The 12,348-nt window shown below is 41.4% G+C and overlaps 1 protein-coding gene across 1 annotated transcript in view; it reads right to left on the bottom strand.

Moving 5' to 3' along the window:
* The window catches only part of LOC115084238 (pituitary tumor-transforming gene 1 protein-interacting protein-like), a 175,692-nt gene that overhangs the window by 141,443 nt on the left and 21,901 nt on the right, over positions 1-12,348 (bottom strand). The gene's annotated exons all lie outside the window — the stretch shown is intronic.

Below are 12,348 nucleotides of genomic sequence, written 5' to 3'. Positions count from 1 at the left end.
TACATTCCATTCTCCAAGTCATTTGAAAATACAGCACTGACACTCAGCATACATGAGGGCAATACCGCAAGAATTGGCGCAGCTTAAACTAACCCTAAACACACAAAAAAAATGAAATTGTGTGGCTAAGGAAAAACTCCTCTATAGTTAAACCGCCACCTCTAGACCTGGGTAATTTTCACATTACACCCTCTGAACAAGTACGGGACCTAGGAATACAGATCGATGAGAATATCACAATGAAAAATCACATAAACAAATTAATTAAAATAGGATTCTCCAAGCTGCGATTACTACATCAGTTGAAACCTCTAACATTCTGGAATTTCCGCACTGTTTTACAAACACTAATATTCTCAAACATAGATTACTGCAACTCCCTATTACTAGGCCTATCTTCAGGACTTTTAAAACCTCTACAGTTACTACAAAATGCCTCAGAAAGACTTTTATTAGGAACAAGGAAATTTGACCACATCACCCCTTCACTGATAGCTCTGCACTGGCTTCCATTTCAGAGTACAAACACTAATTTTTAACATCATCAATAACAGAAACCCCAGCTTAACAGGCGTGAATCTCCAACCACATACACCACAGCGAACACTAAGCGCAAAACAAAGGACTATTAATTGTGCCTACAATGCGAAGTACACATCTAATGCAAATAACAGACCAAATATTTTTCATAGCAGGCCCCAGATTGTGGAATTTCTTCCAGAGACGTTACATCTGATAACACAGAAAGAGCTTCAAACATGAGCTGAAAACCTGGATCTTCAAAAATGAATATGATCTAACATAAAATAACAATATGCAGAAAACTACAAGATTATAAACATTGATAATGTTAAAAGAATGAACAAGAAATGAGTAATGTAAAGTGCATCAAGACAACTCTCTGACTAATTGATGAAGACTATGTATCACAAATGAGAAATAACTATCCTAGTTAATGTTTTAGATGTTGTGTTGACCTATAATATGAATGTCGCTTTTGTAAACTGTTGTAATCTTCTTTTGGAACGGCAGTATATAAAATGCATGCATCAATAAATAAATAAATGCATTAAATAAACTACTCCCTGAGGCACAGTGCAGTTTGGAAGGGGCAGAAACCTGAACCTTTCCAAAGCAAAAACCAAAATCACTAAGCAAAAAACACCCCAACATCGATATCACACAACCTAGATAGCAATCTCATCATTGATGACAGCAAAGAAAGACAAAATTGGCCTATCCATTCTGCATATATAAAATGTGGATTTTTATCCCATTTTTCCAATAATGCTTAAGCTGTTTTACAGGATTATTAGTAACTCAGGTACAATATGGCCCTGCCCTTCAGGTAGCCAAAGAGTGGGTACTCAAGGCTTACCAGAGGTCAGTAGGAGTATTAATTTGGTTTGTGGGAACTGAATCATGGTTTCCCTGGTTTTTGGTCACTGATCTAACTATTGCCTGTCTAGGTAAGGAAATTATCCTTCTGCAAATATATTTGTGTATTTGTTTGCATCACACTCCCTTCCCCTCATCCATAAGGAGCACAGGTTGTAGCAAATTCTTTTTCCTAAATTTTTCATGTCAAAATCTTGGTGCGCCTTATGGTCTGACAAATATGGCTATGAAATCACTCACTTCTAAAACTCCATTGTTAATGACACACCGCTTGTAAAGCCAGTCTTAACCTGTTAGTATTAGAGGGTGCAACATTCCCAATGAACCATCCCAAGACTAAGTATTTACATTTCCTTTATGGGACTCGGTGAAAAGATGCCCTGCTGTACGTGACATTGAGGAATGGCATGCTTCCTGAGCTGCTGCTAACAAATGAAATCCATTAATGGAAAAGTTCCTGCAGATACTGCCTGCATGCACAGGCAGAAACTACCCTGTCAGCCCATTTATCATAGGGTAAAGTCTTTAAAAAGAAAAAAAAGGGACAGGACAGGAAAATGAGACATCGGATCCATTTTTACAAATATTACTGAATTTATCACACATTACAGAAGTAAAACTGATTGATGGGCGGGGCATTACCTGGAAGTCAAAGTCGTAACGGAAAGTTGTAAATTTTTCAGCTTTGAAACAAACAACACTCCCTAACCACAGCTGATGCTGAGCTGACATTGTGCACAGAGCTCCTGGTTTCTTTTTTGTATGTATTGGGAGGCATTAAATGGGAAGGGTAGGATGGAGAGGCCGAGTGTGACAATAGCAGAACAGTTGTGGCTTCCTGCACGGCCAGTTAGATTTCAGGATATCCAGAATGAATATGCATGAGATAAGTCTGCATTTACTGGGCTTCCAATGCTCATTTCCTTCTTATATTCCACAGTAAGACTGGGCTCTGGTCTTGACCAAGTATTTTTTTTTAATATCTTTGGCTAATTTAATCTGCATTGATTTAATGTATATATGACCACTCACCCTATCCCACTCCCTCCCATCCTATTTCATTTATATATACTCAACTGAGGAGGATAGGATTTCCTTTTCCTGTAACATTTATTTGAATAAAGTAGGACCTGTGCTCAGTTGTTTCCTGGTTTCTGGAAGAAGGTTGGAACTCTTATTATTGCTGAGTTTTAAAGATAAATTCACTAAACCTTATATAGTAAACTTGCTTGCTTTGTAAGTTCAGTCTTTTTCTGAGTAGATGAACTGTTCTTTCTGGCTCTGCAACTCCTTTATAAGTGCACAACCCATGCTACCTGTCCAGTCTACTTCCTCCTCTTGTACTGGGCCCCAAGCACTGGTTTACCTGCTCATTTAGGAAAAAACTATCTCCGAGTTTGTTAAATGAACAACCCAGGAACAAATCTCTCTGGAGCCACCAGCACAAAAATCTTCAAAAAGGAAGTCTCCACCTTACTGTAGGCTCAAGGAGAATTTGGACTGTAGATCACAGATCCTATTAAGTTCTTCTTCTTTTCAAAACTGAATTGCACACAGTTGTGGTACAGAAGCAATTTCTGGGTGCATCTGGACCAGTCAAAGTTGATGAGGAAGTCTGTTGTTGGCAAGAACCCCAGGAGAGATGGCAGAGGCACCCAAAAGAAGAAAAAACATATCCTGATCAAAGATTCCATAATGAGGGCTGTAAAGCTGGAAAATAATCATGAAAAATAGGATGTCCTTTGTCTTTGGAGGTGTCTCATTTTTCAGGGATGGACAAAGTCCAAAGGTTTACTAGGGAAATTAGAAAAGGAGATGAACTAATATTACTGTATACCTGACAAATGATGAGTTAGTAAACATTCAAAAATAGTTCAAAGAGTTGGGGAGGGATTCTGCGAAAGTAGTCAAATCCACAGCCTTCTCAGAAGTTCTACCTGCCTACAACAGGGAGTAGAAGGCTGTGACGGAGCTTACCGACAACTCCCTCATTCTACCTTAAGAAGCCCGGTTCAAGGTTTGAACCCAGTCCTCCTCAGGGCAGAATGCCGCAAGGGGTTCTGGGTAAAGGGCAGTTCCCTTCACCCTATCATAAGAACCCAGGCCTAGAAAGACTTGGAGAGGCCCCAGGGAGCTGGTAGGACCTCACGATACACCCAGACAGTGGATGTTTACCTGTTAGCTGTGCCTGATCAAGGTGAGCTACTATTTTGATTCTTGTATCTTTGAAGCACTGTAAATAAATATCCACACCAAAACGAAGTTGCCCCAGTCTTATATTCCTGAACTATTCCTGCGGCTGCAGCAGGTCCAAATATGTTACAAAGGCATTGTGCAGGGAGGAAGGTGAACCTAGAAGGCCTGGGATCTTTACAGATGTAATGGTTTAGACCTGTCTGAGAAGGGTACGATACTCCTTATCTGCTGTTTCAATTCCTACTTAGATGGGCATGTAAACCAAGGGAAAAGGGAGGCACCAAGTGCTTCCCCCACAAGCAAGAACAGGTGAGGCAAACACAGAAAACCTTGAAGGGATAAAAGCCCAAAATAAAGACGACATCAGCAAACCGGAGACGGCAAGCAAAAGTAGGGAAGAGAGCCACCAACATAAAGGAAAAACAATATGAAATATAGAGAGGAAGGCAGAGTATTATGTGGAAATATGCAAAGTCTTCTAAATAAAATCAAAGACCTGGAAGACATTGTGGCGTAGGCAGATTTGAATATAGTTCCCGTCACCAAGTCTTGGCGTTATGGAAGCCAGGATTGGGATGTGACCATCCCTGGCTATAATCTCTTCAGAAGAGAAACAGTGGAGAGAAGAGGGTAGGGGAAAGATTAGCTGTTTAAATCAGAAACATAACCAGTGAAATAAAGGGAGAGCAGGAAGAAATGGATTACTGTGGATTCCCCAGAAAGAAAGCCTTAAAAGCAATGTACGTGGGAGTATTATACAGACCTCCAGCAGAGGGGAAGGAGGGGGAGTCAGACAAAATGGCATCCAATGGGGAGGTCCGGCTGGTGGGCAACTAAAGTCTACCTCCTGCGAGTGTACGGAAGTCCTGGATGCCCTAACAAGGGGAGTTCCTCAGGAGACTGGTGGAACGGCTCCCTTGTGGGGGAAACCATGTTAGATGCGGTACCGACAAATGAAGACAGCGTCACTGACCTCAGGATAAGGGAAAAAACTTAGGGTCTTGTGATCACTATATTGAATACATCAATATTAAACTCCAACCTGAACTGATCCTTATGAAGATGAGGGTCTTAGACTTCAGAAGTGATGACAAGCGATAGCACCGAGGAGGCTCTATTGGGATTGCAAGTGCTCCTACTTTCATCATTCTTTAAGGGCTCAAACTTCTCTTAAAAAATAACCTCTCTTTAACAGATCATTACATTACAACAAGCATTTTAACTGCATCTACAATTCTTCAATAGCTATCATTTTCTTGTTTTCCTGTCCTACAAGAATTAACTCTACAACAAAATAGAAGCATAATTTGTGTAAAAAAAATGTATATATATATTTGTCATTCATATCTGAATATGCCATACACAGAGAGAGTTTTTTTTCTTTAAAAAGTAGAGCATCAAATGGTCAAGTCCAGATATAATTTTACTCTCAACTCTATGGCCTGACCATCATCACTTGCCCAAAGAGTTCCAATTTTTATTTTTTTTATGTGAACATTTTTGAATGAAAATATAGTGGATATCAAAACCTTTAATTTTACAACATTCACTGAAGAATTTAAATGTTCCAATATGATCTAATAGTAAAGACATGTTTTATGCTTCTACTATTTTGTTGCAGTTTTTGTACAGTTTTCCATTCGTTTGGCTTTTACGATTGTCTACGAGAATTAACATATATTCTCAATCTCTTCTACTTTGTAACACAGGGTACTATTTTCTCTCTGCACACTAACAGCAGCTCCCCCTTGTGTACAATTTGGTTAAGTTACAAATATAAAATGAGGAAAGTTTTATTAAATATTTTTAAATTTAAAAAAAACAAAAACAAAAAAAAAACAAACAAACCACACTCATCTTATCTTTCAGGCAAATATGGTAACAGTAGACAAGATTCAAATGAACCAACTCACAGTAATTCTCCCTACATCTTTCAGGTACTCACAGATGTCCATATTTAGACACATTTGGCCGAGCAAGTTAGCCGGATAAATATCCGGTGAACTTCAGTGGGATATTCAACACTGCTGAATATACTCTGCTATCTAATAGTTAGACAGATACATTTATCCAGCTCAAGTTAAACCTGCTTTTGAGCTGGTTTAAAGGATTTGGTTTCCTTAGCTGGTAAAGCAGAATATCGGCATTTATCTGGCTAAGTTAGCTCGTCCTGTTCTCCACCTAGTCAGATAATTTAGTTGAATGAATAGTTTCTGGCTAGATGGCAACTGCTGAACGTGGCCAAATATTGAAACAGCTGAATATCTACTTCATAAATATTCTATGGTTAATTCATTGTAATTAAGAATCTGTAATAGTGTAGATAAAAAAAAAAAAAATCAGCGCGTAGTCTCTTAAATGAAGTAACAGTAGACATGGCTGTCCTTGGGCGGGCAAAATGAATCGAGATGATCGCCCTGGCCCATCCCATCATCGCTTCCAGAGAGTGGGTGGGGGCTGAGCATGCCAGGGCTTTGCTGGCCATCTCCGCAGCTTGATGCCTCTGCCTTCTCCCTCCCTCAGGATTGTTCATCATAGTGCCATGACCAGACCAGCACTTTTGGGTTCACGGCCTCTTACCAGTCCCAAAGTCTTGAGATGAGACTGAAGGACCTTAATATGTATACTCAGGAAAAGAGAAGAGACAGGCCTTCAAAAACCTGAAAGGAATTAATGATGCATAAAAAGCAAGAATTTTCAGATGGAAAGGAACCTGTAAAACTAGGGGTCATGATATGAAACTCCAAGGGGGGGTAAGGCTCAGGAAATATTTATTCATGGAATGCTCTCCAGGAGGGGGTGGGAAAGACAAGAAAAGTAGTGGAATTCAAACACAAACACAGAAGATCCCTGCTAGCTAGAGAATGGAAATAAAGAAATGGGGTAACTTTTCTATGGCACCTAAAAGTTTACATTTCCTTGGGAGTAGCCTGCATGGAGTGGCAGGCTACTTGCTGGGCAGATTAAATGGATCATTTTGGTCTTTATCTACCGTCATTCATTAGATCACTGCCCCTGCTTGTCCCATCCAGCTGCTGACTAGAAATATGTTTCAGAGCCAGCAGGTCTTTGCTCTAATATAGTTGCTGCCTCTTAAAGAGGCTCTCCCCCCACCCCCAACAAAATCAAGCAAACAAAATGGACTGGCTAATATTGCAGCCAGTCCGGCTGCCAAAGCATCTTATTTATTTGCATTAGCTCGCATTTAAAGGAGACGTGTTTAATATACTGGCCGCCAATGTGAGGGTTGCGCCCTCTGCCTGGCCCCTGCTCCTTAACCTCTGAGGGGGTGGGAGTCAATCCCCAAGCTCAGTAACCACAGGCAGAGTTGGGGCTGGGCAGATGGCATTCAAGCAGATTTGATCTAACCTCCATATCCTTTTATGAGTCGGCCCTGACACTCATGACACAGTCATCCTGGTATTTTCTGCTTCTTGCTTTCTTCTGCATATATGAATCACAGTATGTCTTCAGTTTGTTTTCTCAAAGAGAATCATTATTACCTTGTTTTCCTTAAAGATCCTGAAATGTTTTGCCTCATTATTCAAGTGACTTTCATCGTCACTACACAGAACAATCTGAAAACTATTTTCTTATTTCTTAGTTACGCTCACAGTGCCAGAAACTCTTGTAACTATTTAGTGAACCAAGATTCCCTTTCCCTCCCACAATATACCCTACTTTGACTTTTTCGGGATTTCGAGTAGCTAAGGGCATATCAAGATACAAATCACCATTGGTCTCAATTATTTCTTATTGCTGGTATTATGGGAAGACACTATGCGCTCTTTCAATCCTAAGAGTCCTTCATAAACTGAATTCCCAGTACCTTTGTCAGAAAAGTCTCCATAAACGGCACTGGATTATCGTGCCACTCTTTTTGAATCTGCAAAATTCTCACATTTTTTTCTCTGACTTCTATCTGCATTTTAAAAGACCCTTTGCAGCAACAATGTTGACTCTGACCAATAGCAGTGTTGGAGTATTTTCCAATGAGCAAGTCCCTTCGATTCATCCACACCGCCAAAAAGGAAGCCAGCACGGTTTAAATTTCTTTAGTTTCACTATGATTCTCTCTCATCAGTACCTTTTAAGATTGCAGTTCCCTCATGATTATGGTTAAGGGAAGTTTCAGGTTTAGGTTCCTTGCCAGCAGCAATTTACCGTGGTGATGGAGGGTCCTGTTTGACGTTTTGACTCCATGTGATGCTGCCCAATTTACCACAGTTCTCTCTTAGGATAAGTAGTGGAAAGATTTTTTATATTTTCCTCGAAAGAGCAGATCTTTCACACGTCCATCTAGCTGGAAGCTCTAGAGCACCCTACTTGTCCTGGTATGGTTCAGTTATAGTCTGAGACTAATACAGAGCCACACAGCATACTGCTTCCTGTACTCTAAATTTTCCTCACCCAGGATGATAAGTTATTATAGAGGCCTGATAATAAGATGAGGCTTTTACTTATTTATTTATGCAAAGACTTCTATGCTGCTCCCTCCACGCAGAGTGCTCAGTGCGAATTGCAACAATTCTATAACACGATAATAATGATAAAATAACTAAAATATGTATTCATTAAACATAAAAAAAGGGCCATCATTTGAAAGCTTCACTTAACTGTCTTCGAAAGCCCTTTACATCAGTTAGGATCTAAGTTGATCAGGAGGAGAACACCGCATAACAGTAGCCACATGTGAGAAGGCCCTTGCCCTCATTTTTTTGCAAAGGGGCCACGTTATTTGCTGGCACTTTTAACAATCCTCTATTTGCCGACTGCAAATTGCAATTCGGTTTATACCATTCCAGTTTAGCCTGTAAAATAAATCTATAATTTAAGGTGTAACGGTTTTTATATAAATCTATAATTTAATATCATGAGCTTATGTACTAAAGTGATCATTGAATTTGGATCTCTGCTTCCCTGGCAACCAATGCAGTTCCCTCAACATGGGCTGAATGTGATCACTTCAACGCAATCCTTTCAAAATGCGTGTGGCAGCATGCTGAATCAGCTGCAACACATGCAACAACAACTTGTTAGGCAAGCCCACGTAAAAGGAACTGCAGCAGTCCAGCTCACCCAGAAGTAATACTTGTAGAGCGGTCCTCAACATTTCCTTTGGGAATACCTTTTTTAATGGTTTAATTAACTTCAACTTGAAAAAGGAAGATTGAGCCACCTGTCGGACCTGCAAGTGGAAAGTGAGCTGGGAATCCAAAAGTACACCCAGGTTCTTTACCTCAGTTAATAAGGGCTTTGCAATATTCTCAACTATAATGCTCTCTGTAGATAGCCCAGAAATGTCCTACTCTTAGCAGTGGTCCCCGTGCCACCGGCCTACACTGTAGGGATCGGTGAGTTGCGAGGTGGTGCATGCGTAGAGTCCCTTGGTGAATGCATCGAGTCTCTGGAATGCGTTGAGTGAGTCGAGCAATGCGTCATGTGGCCATCTTCCTCCGGTGTCCCCGGACCGGCACGACGCTGCGGATCCGCCATGTTCCTGATGACGTAGGGCGCACGCTCCGATTGATGTACCAGCAAGGGCGCGAACCTCGGGGGGCGTCCCCCTGAGAGGACGTCATCCGCTTCCAATATAAAAGGTCTCAGTATTCGCTAACGAATCGAGTTAGCAAGGGGATTGCTTTGGCTTTTCTCCCAAGCAACTCTGCTTCCTCGGACTTACCAGGGGTACCCGCTCCTCGGGGGCTCTCGCTCTCTTTTCTTTATTTCAGATTGCAGATAGGAACCGGTACTCGCTCCTCAAGGGCCCATGTTCCTGAACACTTTGAAGATTCTCTACTGCCTGGAAGCTATCGCAGATACAGATAATTGTGAGTTACCATCGCTCTCTCAGAGCTTTCCATGGAACCAGGACTCGTTCCTCGAGGGCCTAACCCTTTCCAGCTACTGAGCTTCCTAAAGACGTTATGCGAGTTTTGTCATCCAGTTCTGGCTATGAATACAGCATACCCTGTCTACTCACTATCTATAGTTTCTCTACAGCTCAACCCTGGGATCGCTGTTCCAGTACCTGAGGGACTTCAGCCCTGCCAGGCATATCAGCTCACTACTTTCACCTCTGGTGGTTCTATTAACCTGTTTAATAAAAGAATTATCTGTGTCTGTCTCCGTACTCAAGCCTAGCCGGTGGTCCCTCTCAGGATATCCTCCTGGGGGTGCAGTCATCTGCCATCGGCCCAAGGATCCACCTATCTACATTCCTCTACAGCTGAGTGCCCTCTCCAAGCACTCCGCTGATAACAGATTCCTACTCCGCAGCCTAAATCCTAACAGATTGTTTACTACTCCCTCTACAGGAGCTGAGCATATCAGATTGCTAACTCCTCCCTTCTTGAGGAGTAGATCGTAACAGTTTGCTAACTCCTCCCTCCACAGGAGCCAAAGCCTAACAGATTGATAACTTCTCCCCTCTTAAGGAGCAAAGCATAACACTACCCTCAAACATTAAGCCTTATACTTCACTTTGATACAGCTCCAACAATGGATGCAGCTGCATCAAAGGTGGGGGTGGAAGGAAATTAGAATCAAAAAGCTACCAATAAGGGCCCTGAATACAGCGGTCGGAGTAACATATAAAGTATGAGAAAATAAGTGTGGAAGCTTGCTGGGCAGACTGAATGGGCCTATTGGTCTTCTTCTGCCGTCATTTCTATGTTTCTATGTGCTTCTAGTATTTTTTTTTTTTTTAAACATCCATGCCTGTTGCACACTTTTTACCTTTGTAGCTGAATTTTTCAATTTCTTTTTAACTATTTTTCTCATTTTATCAAAAGTTTCCCTTTTGAAAGTTTAGTGTTACAGCTGTGGATTTACTTACTGTACCCTTCCAGTCATTAATTCAAATTTGATCATATTAGGATCACTATTGCCAAGCGGCCCCACCACTATTTCCTCTCTTACCAAATCCTGCGCTCCACTGAGAATTAGATCTAAAATTGCTCCCTCTCTCTTCAGCTCCTGAACCAATTGCTCCATAAAACTGTCATTCATTCCATCCAGGAATTTTATCTCTCTAGCATGCCCTGAAGCTTCACATACCCTGTCAATATTAGGGTAACTGAAATCTCCCATTATTACCACACTACCAATTTGGTTTGCTTCCCTAATTTTTCTTAGCATTTCACTGTCCTTCTCACCATCATGGCCAGGTGGATGGTAGTATATTCCTATCACTATTCTCTTCCCCAAAACACGCAAGGGATTTCTACCCATAAAGATTCAATTGTGCATTTAGTCTCATGCAGGATCTTTATCCTGTTGGACTCTGTGTCATCCCGGACATAAAGTGCCACCCCGCTAACCAAGATATTCCACTCTGTCATTGCGATATAATTTGTACCCTGGTATAGCACTATCCCATTGGTTATCCTCTTTCCACCATGTCTCTGAGATGCCAATTAAGTCTATGCCAACATTCACTGCTATACACTCTAACTCTCCCATCTTACTTCTTAGACTTCTGGCATTAGCATACAAACAAAAAACACACTTTGAAATGTTTGTATATATACAGCCTTATAATTCAGAATCTGTTAGCAGCTAACAGTATGTTCAGTGTCAATTAATTCAGACCATAGTCTATTACAAAAAACCTTATAGAATTATTCCCTTAATTTTTTTTTAAATTAAATTTGTTATATCAGTGTTAACCTTGGCACCATCCCTCCATTCTGCCAATTCCTGAATTATCCCTCATGAAACTTTTTAAAATCCAAAATTTCTTCCCCACAAGCAAATACGACAGACAGGATAAGCCCTGAGTGATCAAAGTCTCAAATCAGTCATGTAATAATGATATATATGAGACAGCAAGCAAGGGTGGAGGGGGGATAAGCAACAAACCAGTGAAAGGAAGGAAAAAACAATGCATAGAAAGGGAAGGGTAGTAGAGTGTCATCTCGGAATGCAAATACTCAAAAGGCTTGCAAACAAAATCACAGGTTGCTATGGCAGAGGCAAAATTAATTGTGCTGCTGGAAACCAGGCCTTAGATATAACCATATCAAGGTGGACTTTTTTCAGAAAAGGCAGAGGGGGAAAAAGAGTAGCCCATTTATTAGGGACTCTAGAGACGCTACTGAAGTATGGATGGGCCAGAAAAGGCTGTGTGCTGCCATGAAAACAGCTAAGACATTATAATCGGGTTGTAGACTTGATTCACACCATGGTGGTAGATTCATACTCCCTGCACAGAGGGGGAGGTGTGTGTAGGACAGCACTGAATCTGGCACTCTGATTAGTCCATGTACATATTAACATTGTTCTCACTCCCACTTGGCCCTCAAATTCTGCCTCCCTCAGCACCTAACCCCCTTCTAGTCCCTCCAGTATCCTCCCCCTCCATTTCATACTCTACCCCATTCCTCCAACTCTATTCCCTTCAACCCTCATCACTTTCCAACCCCTCCTATTTGCCCTTCATCCTTTCCAGTTCTCCATCTGTGTTTCTCATTCTAAGCCAGCTCCAGCCATGCATGCCCCACCCACTATGCTCCAGCAGCAGCTCCTCCTCCACATGGAGCCGCAAGGCAGCCTGACTTCACTCCCCCCCTACTCCAACAGCATCTTCTCAGTGGATGAACATGGGACCACCTGGACACTAATCCAACTGACTCGAAATATGCTCCACTAAATCTGTGCGCACAAATTTAGTTGCTTAGAAAAGGAGCTGGGTTGGGGCATGCTCGACTGACTTTTCAAATTTAGTCAGTCAGCACAATATTCAGCACTGTG

Source organism: Rhinatrema bivittatum, chromosome 2 (genome assembly GCF_901001135.1).
Source record: "Rhinatrema bivittatum chromosome 2, aRhiBiv1.1, whole genome shotgun sequence".
Classification (NCBI taxonomy): Eukaryota; Metazoa; Chordata; class Amphibia; order Gymnophiona; family Rhinatrematidae; genus Rhinatrema; species Rhinatrema bivittatum.
This window is presented reverse-complemented; position numbering and strand designations above follow the sequence as displayed.